The 13,625-nt window shown below is 38.9% G+C and overlaps 1 pseudogene; it reads right to left on the bottom strand.

Moving 5' to 3' along the window:
• Positions 1–12,477: 12,477 nt before the first annotated feature.
• On the bottom strand, positions 12,478–12,897 carry LOC149140844 (pyrophosphate-energized vacuolar membrane proton pump 1 pseudogene; annotated as a pseudogene).
• Between the last annotated feature and the right edge of the window lie 728 nt (positions 12,898–13,625).

The following is a 13,625-nucleotide window of genomic DNA, read 5'->3' as shown; positions in this document are numbered from 1 at the left end:
ACACACATTAAAGGCGATATGCATAGAGCAGTCAGGCACTGCGCATGCATCAAAGGTGCTACGCACCTGTCAAACTTCATCTCTAAACTCTCAAATTTCATGCAAGTGCTCCAAAACTTCAGCACAGGGTTTCTTAACCTTCTAGAAAGTAAGTAAGGAATTACTATACCCTCCTTACATTTCACAAGTCATCAATTCATGGTTTTAAGTTTCTTGTGTGAAACTTGGAGTTCTCAAAACTTGCAAACCCTAGTTTCATTCCCACACCTCCAAAATTGTTCCTAAGGCCCTATTATCCTTCCCACATCATAGTAAACCCTATCCCTACCTTTGTATTGCTAAATCCCTATCCCAAATTTATTCTCTATTAAATGCTAAGTCCTAGGCAGCAAATTCCTGGGCAGTCATACCTGTAATAAAATACCAATTCCCAAATCCTTTAAATATTTCAATCCCCTATCACCTCCCTAAGTTCCCTAATCACTTCCCTAATTCCATAAATTTTTCCTACCCCATTCCCACTTCCATTTCCTAATCCCTATGGTTTCAAGACAAAAAGAACAAAAACACATCATGGAGGAGGAAGATAGAGATTTTACAGAGGAGGAAGATACAGAAGAAAGAAGGCCACACAAAGGAGGAAGAATATTGAGGTTTGAGCCTACCAACACTAGAGAACTAATGGCCTCACCCATGACAGTCACTTGTTTCAAGCATATGGGATGCTTTGATTTTTGTGAAATGATACAAAGAGTTCAAAGCCACCCTGTTTTGACTAGAGTTTTCATTTCAAATCTTAAGGACAATCAAGTGACCCTTGCTGGTGTAACCTTCACCATATCCTCATCCATCATTGCTGCTACTACTGGAATAACTAATGTGGGTGAAAAGTGGTTTAAAGCTCAAAACCTAGATGATCAGTATTATCAGCCATACTTGAAGCCTCGGTATAGAAATGAGAGAAAGAAATTCTTCCCTTTCAGTCACCTTCTTGATAAGTATGCTCCCATGATGAAAATCATCATGAAGTACTTCACTTGTGAAGGCAAATTTTCTAGACTCTACACATACCATATCAGATTGCTCATGCACTTCACAAGAGTCAAAATGCTCAATATTCCTTATTATTTGTTCAGGAGCATTGAAAAATGGCATACACATTTCAGGGAAAAAAGTATGATCTGCAAATGAACAGCCTCTTTCATCACTCTTTAATCAAGATCATTGTCCTCCATCACCTTAATCAGCTGAACATCTCATGGGACACTTTCATTGCCAATGATATTTTCACTGCTCCACAAGCTCCACATGCTGAAGATATGCCTTCTTCATCTCATCCCATTGATCATCGTGTTGAAGACATACCCCCTCCATCTTAGCCCACTACATCTATCCCTCCATCATCTCAGCCTATTTCATCATCATCATCACCATTGTATGATCATACAGGGTCACCTAGAAGAGTTGAGGTCATCAAGCCTAAGAGGGAAGATTTTGGCACATTGGCATATACTTATCAGAGAGGTCATAGGCAGGTGTTTTCCCCACAGATATTGGGAGGGGCCTTGCCTTCTTTGTCAACAAAACAGGTTCACAAAGGCAAAGAAAATATGATAGAAGTAGAGGTTCAGGCAAGCATCAAACATAAGGAGGAGGACCTCCATGAGACAAAGAAGGATTTTGACCTTGTTGACCTAGATGACCATGATGACAATGAAGATATTAACATAGTCATCAAATAAAAATATGCACTCATAAGGGAGCCCTAGACCAACTTAGTGAGGTCTAAATATATTATTTCATATTATGAGCAATAAAACCAGCAGTTTCAAGACAAACATGATCTCATGGAGATTCAACTCATTAAGGAAAAAAGAGAAGAAATGAAAGCTAAGGAATCATGAGGAGGAGGACCTCCATGAGACAGAGAAGGATTTTGTCCTTGTTGATCTAGATGAGCATGATGACAATGAAGATATTAACATAGTCATCAAATAAAAATATGCACTCATAAGGGAGCTCTAGACCAACTTAGTGAGGTCTAAATATATTATTTCATATTATGAGAAATAAAACCAGCAGCTTCAAGACAAACATGATCTCATGGAGATTCAACTCATTAAGGAAAAAAGAGAAGAAATGAAAGCTAAGGAATCATGAGGAGGAGGATCTCCATGAGACAGAGAAGGATTTTGACTTTGTTGACCTAGATGAGCATGATGACAATGAAGATATTAACATAGTCATCAAATAAAAATATGCACTCGTAAGGGAGCCCTAGACCAACTTAATGAGGTCTAAATATATTATTTCATATTATGACCAATAAAACCAACAGCTTCAAGACAAACATGATCTCATGGAGATTCAACTCATTAAGGAAAAAAGAGAAGAAATAAAAGCTAAGGAATCATGAGGAGGAGGACCTCCATGAGACAGAGAAGGATTTTGACCTTGTTGACCTAGATGAGCATGATGACAATGAAGATATTAAAATAGTCATCAAATAAAAATATGCACTCATAAGGGAGCTCTAGACCAACTTAGTGAGGTCTAAATATATTATTTCATATTATGAGAAATAGAACCAACAGCTTCAAGACAAACATGAACTCATGGAGATTCAACTCATTAACGAAAAAAGAGAAGAAATGAAATCTAAGGAATTTCTTGATATTGAATCCTATGACACGTATGGTGAACCTGAACAAGAAACAAAAAACAGACCTAGGACAAGAGGGCTGAAAAGATCTCTAGAACTAGAAAGACAAAAGGAGGCTGAGTTTGCAAATCAGTTCACATGGAATGAACAGTTTGCCATCATGATTAATGAGAATCGAGAGAATTAGATTTGACAAGGTAAACAAACATTTAGAGAAGCTCATAGACAAGGCCAAAAGATAAAATGAGATACAGAGGAGGATGGAAAAGTATTATTGCCGAAGAAGCCAAATAGCAAGGTCAAAACTCAAAAAAGTGAAGTCAAAGCCTGAAACCCTAAATATGCAAGAGGAGAAGAGAAAACTTGATATACTTGTTGAGACCTCTTTCCATGCTTGACATACTTCATCAACATATCATGTATCAATTTTGACAAGTTTCTGGGATTTTTTTTGAATTTTTGGGTTTTTGTGCAAAATTTGACATTTTTTGACATAGTTGGACTGTCCTATGCGCAACACCCTAGGCATTGCCAACCTTCTAGATGCCTCCAAATGCAAAAACAAGACCAAAATTGGATTCACAAGGTAGTAAAAATGCAATTTTGACTATTGGCACATCAACATTGGGCAATCTGAGAAGGCGAAATGGCTAAAACAACCTCAAAAATCACATCTTTGCCCTCTTTTTCAGCTAGGCGCTGTGCACAGGAGAAATATTGGGAGATTGAATTTTTGGAGGATCAAATATTATCATTTTTTGGAACCTAGTACACTTTTGGAAAGTAGACAGGACAGGCTCTCCAATGAGCTATCCTAAGCTCAATTTGGACATCGGGAACCCCTTCAAAACTCAACTGGAATATGGCACTGTGCAAAGACCAAAGGTGTTGCGCATAGACTGCTGGCGCTATGCATAAGACCAGTTGCCTGATTTTTCACTGTTTTTTCTCTAGATTTGGTTTTCATCCTTGGAAATCAATTTTTTACTGATGTAATTGATGTTGTAAATGTAATTATGGTATTTTTACTATTATATAGGGTAAATACATTAGGTAAATAGACTCCATCAGGTGTAATGAATCAGTTTCATTGTAATTAGGGATGAGTCATTTTGACAACCCTACACTCTAGCTATCAGTTTAGATTTTGTTGGAACTGCTCCTCCTCTCATGGATTCGACCCCTGAGGCTGGGAGGAGTTTATTTTTAGGCCTATATCTTGTATGTTTCAGTATTTTCAAAGGTTGGACTCAGTTGGATGTTGTAGTATTGATCAGAGACACTATTGTATCAGGATTTGGCCAGTTTAATAGATGAGTTGCGGCTATTTCTTTTGGATACATGTGGTATGGATGTGTAGCATTGTTTCTCCTCTATTATCATTTGTATGAATGTTTTGTAAGTTCATAAACCATTTCATGTCTATTATATGGTAATTTTCAAGTTGATAGGCGAAATACATGTTTGCTCGTGCTCTGTTTTAGGAAAGTTATCATAATTTGTCCATTTTTCTTCAGTTTAGGAAGAATACATCTCCTATGCTTTTCCTAACTCCTCATCAGTCTTAAACCATCTCACCAAATCACCTTTTAAGTGTTAAGCCTCCTGCCTACCTTTCCCCCTTAGATGTCTGTAATCATATCTGATTTTCCCTGACCTAGCTTTTTTGACCTAATACTCTCATCCAACAATAACCCCACCAAATCAAAACAAACAACACTCAACACTTTATAACTAGCCTAAAACCCTAATACATCTAGCCCTCTAGCCTGTGATTCTTTGGAGAGAGCCCTCTCCAGCTTGGTAGGGCTTGATACCAAGTCAAAAGGTTGGTCTGTGGTTACGTCAGCAGGACTCTTCCTTAGCTTTGGAGATCTGGAGGAGTGATAACATAGGTAGAATACATACTTTCACAAGCTCTATTTTGGGAAATTATCATAATTTGTCCATATTTTCTTCAGTTTAGGAAAAATACATCTCATATGCTCTTCCTAACTCCTCATCAGTCTTAAACCATCTCACCAAATCACCTTTTATGTGTTAAGCCTCATGCCTACCTCTGCACTTTATACCTAGCCTAAAACCCTAATCCATCCTTCCCTCTTTGCTTTGATTTGTTGGAGAGATCCCTCTCTGGCTTGGTAGGGCTAGCTACCAAGTCAAAATATTGGTCTGACATGGTTACCTCAGCTAGACTCTTCCTTAGCCTTGGAGATCCAGAGGAGTGTTAACATATTGGTGCCATCACCAAGGAACAAATGATTCATTTTCCCTGGGTGTACGAAAAGTTTTCATTGGAATTTGGTCCTTTGGATGATAGGACTAAGTTTCAAAAAGGCTGATTCCATAATTGCAGTGTCAAGATTGTAGAGTTGGCTTCGAGGAGACAAACAAGATCAAAATCCAGATCCTGATCCAGCTGATTCAGTCAAATATTTTCAGAGCTTGTTCGAAAAGTGAAGAAGTTTACAAATCACAAGTTCAATCAAACCTCATTCCATTGGTAAGCTCTTGATCGTTACCTGTTTAAAATTTTCTCTTGAAGACATTCCTTTGTTGTGAAGTTTGAAGCTCTCTTTGTTCCGCTGAAGTCTAAAGTATTTTACCTCACATAATCTTTGACCCTGTTAAGATTTTAACTCTAAAAAGATATACTAGGTCAAACCCTGACCCAAACCCTCCTTCTCCTGTTGATGATCCTAAAAGATTGTTAAGAAAACCTAAAATCCCTTTCCCTGATACTGAAAGAAAAACATTGGAAAGGACCACTTCCCTGCCAGATCTGATATTGAGTGTTGAGGATATTCCTTTTGATATTAAATTCGAGCTATCCTTATTTCGTTTGAAGTTTGAGTCTTGTCTTATAGGGATAGTTTTTGATCCCATAAAGTTTGATTCATACTTACCCACCTCAAAATCTTTGTTTAATCAACCTTTTGCAACATCTCAGTTTTTAAAACTTGAGCACGAGCTTTGGTCTAATTTATATAAATTTCAAAGCCTATCTGATCAATTACAAATTATTGCAGAAAAAAACCTATATCCAATATGAGCTTGAAAGCTTATCTTCTGTCATAACCTCTACTGCACCTCCGAAAACATTCGTATCCATACCTCCATCTTCATCCTAGCCAACACAACTCGTTGTAGTTCCCATACACCCTCCCCCAGTAGTCATGGCGAGATTTGCTCCCTTAGTATTAGCTAGTCAATTAGTTGCTTTATCTCAGATATATGGCGAGAGACTTCCTCTTTTTGATGCCAGTCCAGGAATCACAACACAACACCATATTGAAAAAATGGATGATTTCATTAATTTAGAGGAGGTTGATGAAGATGGTACCAAAATGTGACTAATGACTCAAAGTTCTTTCGGAGATGTGAAAAAATGGTTCCATGGTTTGGCAGCTCACTCCATTGATACTCCTCAGAGGCTAAATGAGTTGTTCTTAGCCAGGTGGCGGGAAAAGAAAAATCCATTGCAAATCTTGGAGGAATACAATACAATTAAAAGGAATCCTAACAAGATGGTTTAGGAGTTTACTATAAGGTTCAACTAGATTTACAATTCCATTCCAAATAACATGAAACCTCCACCTGATTTGGCACTTCAACATTATCCAGATGCCTTTCATCCTAAGATGGCTTATCAAATAAGGGAAAGAGGTCCTACAACTCTGGAAGAAATGAAGAATAATGCAGTGAGCATGGAAGAAAATTTGATGATTAAAAAGTCTCATTTAAAACATGAGAAACCAGAGATGAAAGTAACAATTAAAGAAGAACCCTCTTCTTCCACCAATCTTAAACTAGACACACTGATCGCAACCTTTCTTAGGAGGACCAATTAATGGTAGGCTCCTTAAGCACTATCTTTTTTGAAATACGCTTTTCAGAAATTTCCCGGTTTCATTGTACATAACAGTTTAACTTTCTGCAAGTGTGAAGTAGAGAGTCATTGGAGTTTGGAGCCCAAAGTGAAGGCCATGGAGCTTCAATGATTTTCTTCCATTTTCAAACTTCAGTTGTCAGTTAATTAAGTCAATATTGAGTCATTTTTCAGTCAATTTCAAGTCAGTTTATGTTTTTGACCGTATTGGCCCACATGGTTAGGCACTTGGTCTACAATGTTCTTGACACCTCCAAGGAGTTGCCATCCCCAATAAGGTCAATGTTAGAGTCAATATTTTCATACTTCCATCAGTGATCAAAACTCCTCTTTTCATATCATATTAGGGTCCCAGTCTGAAATTTTTGTCATTCCACCTAGGTCCTCATTCAAAAATTTACTCACTAATGGTAGCCCTAGTAAGAAAACCTCACTCTCCCTCAAAAATCAATACTTTCTAGCCCACCTTCATGTCTTACTGAGCATACATTAAATCATAAAAGTTCATTTCATCATGTCTTTATGTCAACCATGTCACCATGAAGTCTGCTCACTCAAGGTTTTCATTAGGTCTCTAGGTTTCATTTTTCCAAGGTCCAATAAAACACCGTTTAACTGCATAAGGCCAACAAAAGTATGAGAGTGAACAAAACAATATCCCTTTTTCATTTAAAGAGGATTTGAAAACATGTTACCATGGTTGCCAAAGTTCAAATTTTGATTTCAAGTAAGAGTTTCATTCAAGATTGTAATTTTATTCCAGAAACACAAATGTATTTATATATATATATATATATTTATGTAATTTTATGTCATTATATGTAATAAGTAACTTTTCTCAAAGTTGTCAACTCAGTTCCACATTCTAACTAGACAATAAATGTAAAAACAAAAAGTGTCTACTCCAGCAATTGATCAATCTACAATGAAAAAGCACAAGGTAAAAGGGTATCAATGCAATGTTTTAAAGCCATTTCAAACATTAGAAAAATGGTTTTAAAATCAACAAAATCAAATTTCATCAAGTATTTAAAACCCTCAAGACATTCACTTTCTCCTCATTTTCTATTATCATGGTTGAGGAACCTCAACAAAAGAGAAATTTTTGAGGTTAACAGGAGAAATTAGCAAAAGACAGTCAGGCATTGCGCATAGGGAGGACATGCACTACGCATGCGTCAAAGGCATTGTGCATAGAGCAAGCAAGCATTGTGCATGCATCAAAGGCGCTATGAACCTATCAAACTTCATCTGTAAGCTCTTAAATTTCATGCAAGTGCTCCAAACCTTCAACACAAGGTTTCTTAACCTCCTAGCAAGTAAGTAAGGCCTTACTATACCCTCCTTAAATTTTAGAAGTCATCAATTCATGGTTTTAAGTTTCTTGTGTGAAACTTAGATTTCTCAAAACTTGCAAACCCTAGTTTCATTCCCACACCTCCAAAATTGTTCCTAAGACCCTACTATCCTTCCCACATCACAGTAAACCCTATCCCTACCCCTGTATTTCTAAATCCCTATCCCAAATTTATTCTCCCTTAAACCCTAAGTCCTAGGCAGCAAATTCCTAGGTAGCCATACTGCCATACCTGTAATAAAATACCAATTCCCAAATCCCTTAAATATTTCAATCCCCTATCACCTCCCTAAGTTCCCTAATCCCTTCCCCCATTCCCTAAATTTTTCCTACCCCATTCCCACTCCCATTTCCTAATCCCTAGGGTTTCAAGACAAAAATAACAAAAACACATCATGGAGGAGGAAGATAGAGATTTTACAGAGGAGGAAGATACAGAAGAAAGAAGGCCACACAAAGGAGGAAGAATATTGAGGTTTGATCCTACCAACACTATAGAACTAATGGCCTCACGCATGAAATTCACTTTTTTCAAGCATATGGGATGCTTTGATTTTCGTGAAATGATACAAAGAGTTCAAAGCCACCCTGTTTTGACTAGAGTTTTCATTTCAAATCTTAAGGACAATCAAGTGACCCTTTCTGGTGTAACCTTCACCATATCCTCAGCCATCATTGTTGCTGCTACTGGAATACCTAATGTGCATGAAAAGTGGTTTAAAGCTAAAAACCTAGATGATCAGTATTATCAGCCATACTTGAAGCCTCTCTACAGAAATGAGAGAAATAAATTCTTCCCTTTCAGTCACCTTCTTAATAAGTATGCTCCCATGATGAAAATAATCATGAAGTACTTCACATGTGAAGGCATATTTTCCAGACTCTACACGTACCATATGAGGTTGCTCATGCACTTCACAAGAGTCAAAATGCTTAATATTCCTTATTATTTGTTCAGAAGCATTGAAAAAATGGCATAAATAGTTCACGGAAAAAAGTGTGATCTACAAATGAACAACCTCTTTCATCACTCTCTAATCAAGATCATTGTCCTCCATCACCTTAATTAGCTGAACATCTCATGGGACACTTTCTTTGTCAATGACATTTTCAGTGCTCCACAAGATCCACATGCTGAAGATATGCCTTCTTCATCTCATCCCATTGATCATCATGCTGAAGACATACCCCCTCCATCTCAGCCCACTACATCTATCCCTCCATCATCTCAGCCTATTTCACCATCATCATCACCATTGTATGATCATACAGGGTCACCTAGCAGAGCTAAGGTCATCAAGCCTTAGAGGGCAGATTTGGGCACATTGGCATATACCTATCAGAGAGTTCATAGGTAGCTATTTGCCCCAACAATTATGGGAGGGGCCCTCCCTTCTTCATCAGAAAAATGGGTAGACAAAGGAAAAGAAAAGATGACAAAAGGAGAGGTTCAAGCAGAAATGAAACATGAGGAGGAGGAACTCCATGAGACAGAGCAATATTTTGACCTTGTTGACCTAGACGAGCATGATGACAATGAAGACATTAGCATAGTCATGAAAGAAAAGGATGCACTCATCAGGGAGCTCCATGCCAACTTAGAGAGGTCTAAATATATTATTTCATATTATGAGCAAGAAAACCAACAGCTTCAAGCCAAACATGATGTCATGGAGATTCAACTCATTAAGGCAAAAAGAGAAGAAATGAAAGCTAAGGAATTGCTTGATGAAGCCTATGATGGGTATGGTGAACCTCAACAAGAAATAAAAAGTAGACCTAGGATTAGAGGGCTGAAAAGAGCTCTAGAACTAGAAAGATGAAAGGAGGCTAAGCTTGCAAATCAGCGCACATGGAATGAACAATTTGCCATCATGGTTAATGAGCACTGGGAGAATTGGCTTGACAAGGTAAACCAGCATTTAGAGAATCTCCTAGAAAATTCCAAAAGAGACAATGAAATACAGAAGAGGATGGCAAAGTACTATTTCCAAAGAAGCCAAATAGCAAGGTGAAAACTCAAAAAAGTGAAGTCAAAGCTTGAAACCCTAAATATGCAAGAGGAGAAGAGAAAACTTGATATCCTTGCTGAGGCCTCTTTCCATGCTTAATGGTGAGCTCCAGTATTGTAGCAATAATGCTACAACTCCTGGGGCTTCCTGTCTCTTAATTTTATCAACCCGGTAGTTCGTACAAACTTGGAAGCGACGGTGCTGTATGCACAAGTACTAGCTCTTGTCGCAGCTGTCACTTGGTCAGCTGGCACAAGTCCGCTAGGGCTCAAGCCAACTTCTATAGGCTCTCAGAAGAAGCTTGTTAAATGATGGACGAAAGCTAGCTCAAAGAAGACTAATCTACTTGGCAAAACTGAACTGAAAGCAAATCAAAACATGGAAACCCTAGGAAACCCTAATTTAACTAGTCTAACCTCTATGATGTAAAGAATGTGAAGGAAACTTCTACCAATGATGCCATTACTTCTAATAAGTGAAAATGCATGAATATAATCTACTTGCATCTTAAAGGACATGTTTTTGTATTTTTTCTTTAAGTGGTTGGACTTATTGTGATGATGCTTTTAATTAGGGTTTGGTTGTGCAGGAGCGGTTGGAATGGGAGGAAAGCATGGGCAAGGTCATAATGGCTATGGGAGAGGTTCCTAGGGATCCTTAGCATCCATCCACAAAGGTTCCTCACGTTCAAAGGCTCAGCAACCGAGTGAGTGGCCTCCTACAGGATGTCTGCAGGGGTTTCTACAGGAAAGTCCTGTAAGTCTTCTACAGGATGTCTACAAATGGCTACAGGATGACCTACCGTGAGTGTTTGGAGTGATGGGGGAGTAATGGAATGGTAGGGGGAGATGTGTAAGGTAGGAATGAGGCTGGTGATGGCTCAGAAGCTGGAAAATCAGATGAGGGAAGAGTGCATGCAATGGTTTGATGATTGGAAGGATGGAACCAACGAAAGTTGAAGGAGATGGAGCTATGTGGGAAATGAGAGAGTTGGAGGGTAAATGAGTGAGACAGAGGTTAAATAGAACTTGAGGAGGTGATGAAGATGATAGAGATGCCCTGCACAATGCTCATTTAAACGAATCAATGAATTCTTGCAAACAAACCAAGTCCTAGCTAACTTAATCTAATTGTCAATGAAATAAATGAACAGCAGCTTTGTTTGGAAAGAGAACCATGTACTTCACGTGAGAAAGAGCATTCCAAAAGATCTAAATGCATAACAAACTCCTACCAATCGATTCTAAGCATAAAAAGCTACGTTACCCATCAAAACCAACTACCATAACCAAGCAAGATCTAAAGAGCAGATTTTATTTCAAGAACGCAGCAAACACATAAAGATAAACAAGGGAGGTACTGGGCGCTTGAGATGGGCCCAACCCCAAGAACTACAGCCTCCCAAGAGCGATTTAGAGCTGGTGCAAAGCTGGATCCATCTTTATTAATCAAGAAATGAAAAGTACATCAAAACTGTCCATAAGGAGAGCTTGAGAATGAGCTGAAAGCAAAGCTAATCCATGGCCTAAAAATCGAACTACAAGCTAGCTAACTAATGGCTAAAACAAAATGACTAACTAGCTACAAAAATGACTACCAACTAGCTAACAAAAATGACCAACCACTAGCTAACCAAAATGAGGCCCCAAGCCTTCTTATTTATACAATTTGAGGACCCAACAGTCCTCCTAAAAGTTAGGGACTTGGCTGCCCAAGACTTGTAGTTAACAGCAGTCCAACTTGACTTGCTTGGCTGCCCTTGAGCTCATTGATTTGGTGGCCTTTGAACTCCGAGCTGATGGTGGAGAATTCGAGGTAAGGGCCCATAAATGAGGGGGACACCTTCCTACAAATCCTCTAGCTTGTTCTCCCACGAATTTGGCTGCCAAGTGCTCATTAAGACCTTCAAATTTGTCTCCAAGTTGACCAACAAGGCTACACAAAGCACCCATTAGACTTGTTGGCATAATGACTAACCAAATTCACTCTATTAACATAAAAATAATCAAAAACATGCAATAAACAAATGAGAATGGTGGATTAAGTCAAATTAGGAAGTTGAATGAGCCCAAATAATTGTACATTGTTGGGGCTCATCATCACCCCCCTACTGAAAGTGTTGCTCATCCTCTGAGCAACCAAATCTCTCCCCTTGTCTTTGATGGCCCTGGTGACATCCTTGGCTAGCATCTTGGCCGATTTCTCCTTTGGCTTCCCTCTTTTCACTTTCCTGTAGAAACTGTTCTGTCTTCCTGTAGAAACAGTCTGCTAGCTTCCTGTAGAAACAGTCTGCTAGCTTCAATGAACTGCCCGAGAATAGATATTGCATGCCGAAGCTGGATGGGAATCACTATTTTTCCATTGGTTAATCCTTGATTCACGTTTCTGTTCCTGACATGACAATACTTTTCGACTGCGGCAGCTTTCTTTGCTTCATAAAATGCTTACTGCAATAGCAAATATAATAACAGATTTGTATCCCACAGCCAACCCAAATATAACATTAGTTGCTGCTTCCAGTCCTGCATGAATCGCTTGGACAGGGCTGTAAGCATTACTAGTGCAGTAAACCAATAACAGGGCCAGACCACAAACCAATAGCACCACAGAAGAAAAGCTCCCAGTTCTTTACAACCTTCTGGGCACCAAAATTGAAGATAGTGAAGGATGAAGGCAATGCAACTAGGCTTACAGCAGCAATGCCAATAGTCATCACTACTATGGAGATAATACGTTGCTTTTTCAATGCAGGCTCAATTTCCTTCACAGCCTTGATCTCAAATATGTTAGTTGCAAACAGAGTTGTGATTAAGCAAGCAATGATACCCATTGAACTAATAAGCAAGGGATAACACATGGCAGTAAGATCATGAGAGTTTTCAAATGATGATATGGATGCAACAACCAGAGCTGCACAGGAAGATTCAGTCATAGGACCCAAATAGATCTGATCCCATACCAGCGATATCTCCAACATTGTCACCAACATTATCAGCAATGACAGCTGGGTTGCGTGGATCGTCTTCAGTGATGTTCCTCTAAACCTTGCCAACAAGATCAACACCTACAGCTGCTGCTTTGGTGCAAATACCACCACCTACGCTGCCAAACAGAGCCATGGAAGAACCGCCAAGACCACATTTGAAGATGTTGAAATAAGTTTTGCTAACCATTTCACATATTTTTCTTCAAGATGTTCTGCTAATTTTCGTTTATCTCCATCTTGAGACAAGACAAACAATAGTTCCACAGCATGAGCTTGCATTTTAGAGTACGTAACTTTGCAAAAAGGGAAGCAATACCTGAATTTGAATACACTTCGAGTGAATCACGTTGCAAGTGAAAGTTGACCAACAACTGAGCGCTTAGACTTCTGCGTGATTTTTGGAGTGAGGTGGCAGAGACATGTGTTGGCCATGCAAACGGTTATCTCCACTGCAGTGTTTAACTATGAACTGTAGTCCTCTACCTGTAATCACTTACCATCAAGCACGCTGAAGTTTAACTGTTCACCACTGCCCGTTTTCAATTTCCTTCCTGAGATGGCTGAGCGCACGTGTCTCATCCACCCACCAAGCGTTGTTGAACTAGATGAGGGTGGCCAGTTAGCTGGCCACCGATTTGTCTAAATCCAACCATCTCATTGTTCACGCAGATTTCGAATTACATTCATGCAACAGAGGAATTAGTTTAGTCACGTACCTT

The sequence above is a fragment of the Pinus tabuliformis genome, chromosome X (assembly GCF_031772625.1).
Source record: "Pinus tabuliformis cultivar Carrire ecotype Pingquan chromosome X, CPIR1, whole genome shotgun sequence".
Taxonomy (NCBI): Eukaryota; Viridiplantae; Streptophyta; class Pinopsida; order Pinales; family Pinaceae; genus Pinus; species Pinus tabuliformis.
The sequence above is the reverse complement of the archived record's forward strand: the minus strand, read 5'-3'. Positions and strand labels throughout refer to the sequence as shown.